This window comes from Octodon degus, unplaced genomic scaffold (assembly GCF_000260255.1).
Source record: "Octodon degus isolate 3935 unplaced genomic scaffold, OctDeg1.0 scaffold00077, whole genome shotgun sequence".
Classification (NCBI taxonomy): domain Eukaryota; kingdom Metazoa; phylum Chordata; class Mammalia; order Rodentia; family Octodontidae; genus Octodon; species Octodon degus.
The window spans coordinates 7,584,169-7,584,848 of NW_004524653.1; positions in this window are offsets into that span (position 1 = coordinate 7,584,169).

Sequence of the window (680 nt, forward strand, 5' to 3'; positions counted from 1 at the left end):
CTGCCTTGTGGTTCCTGGATGGCTGTGGGGGCGTGTTCAAGAGCCAGGAGGTGAACCCCATTTCCAGGTCACCCATCTGTGGCCTCAGGATGATCACTTTGTCACCTGAGACTGAAGCAGTACTGACATGTGCTCCAGGTACTGTGGCAGGAGACTGGATCGGAGAATTCCTTGCACAGAGGCTTGTTAGCATTCGTGTGTGTAGGGCTCAGGCCTGGACACTAGGGTACCGGGACAGCCCTGGTAGAAGTGACCCACCAAGGAAAGAGACAATAAACATCATAAATACATGCGGAGATTCAGATGATTTGTGAAGAAAGCCAAGTGGGGTAGAACCCCCCTGGAGAAGCAGCAAGCCTGATGGTGTTGGGAACAGGAAATGAGAAAACTAGAGCAGCGTTTGTTTTTTAAAAACATGACCCATGACTTTATTTTCCTCCAGGTTTGCCACCAGTACACTTAGTACTAAGGCAAGGGGTATTAAAATTTGTTATCTCTGACGGGAAACTAAGGCAGAAATTAATAGCTAAAGTGACTGAACCACCCAGGGGTGATACATGCCTGTAATACCAGCACTCAGGAGGCTGGAAAGTTGTCATGAGTTCAAAGTCAGCTTGGGCCACATAGAGGTGTTACCTGCATAAATACAAAAGGAGCACGAAAAAGGGTCAGCTATGGCC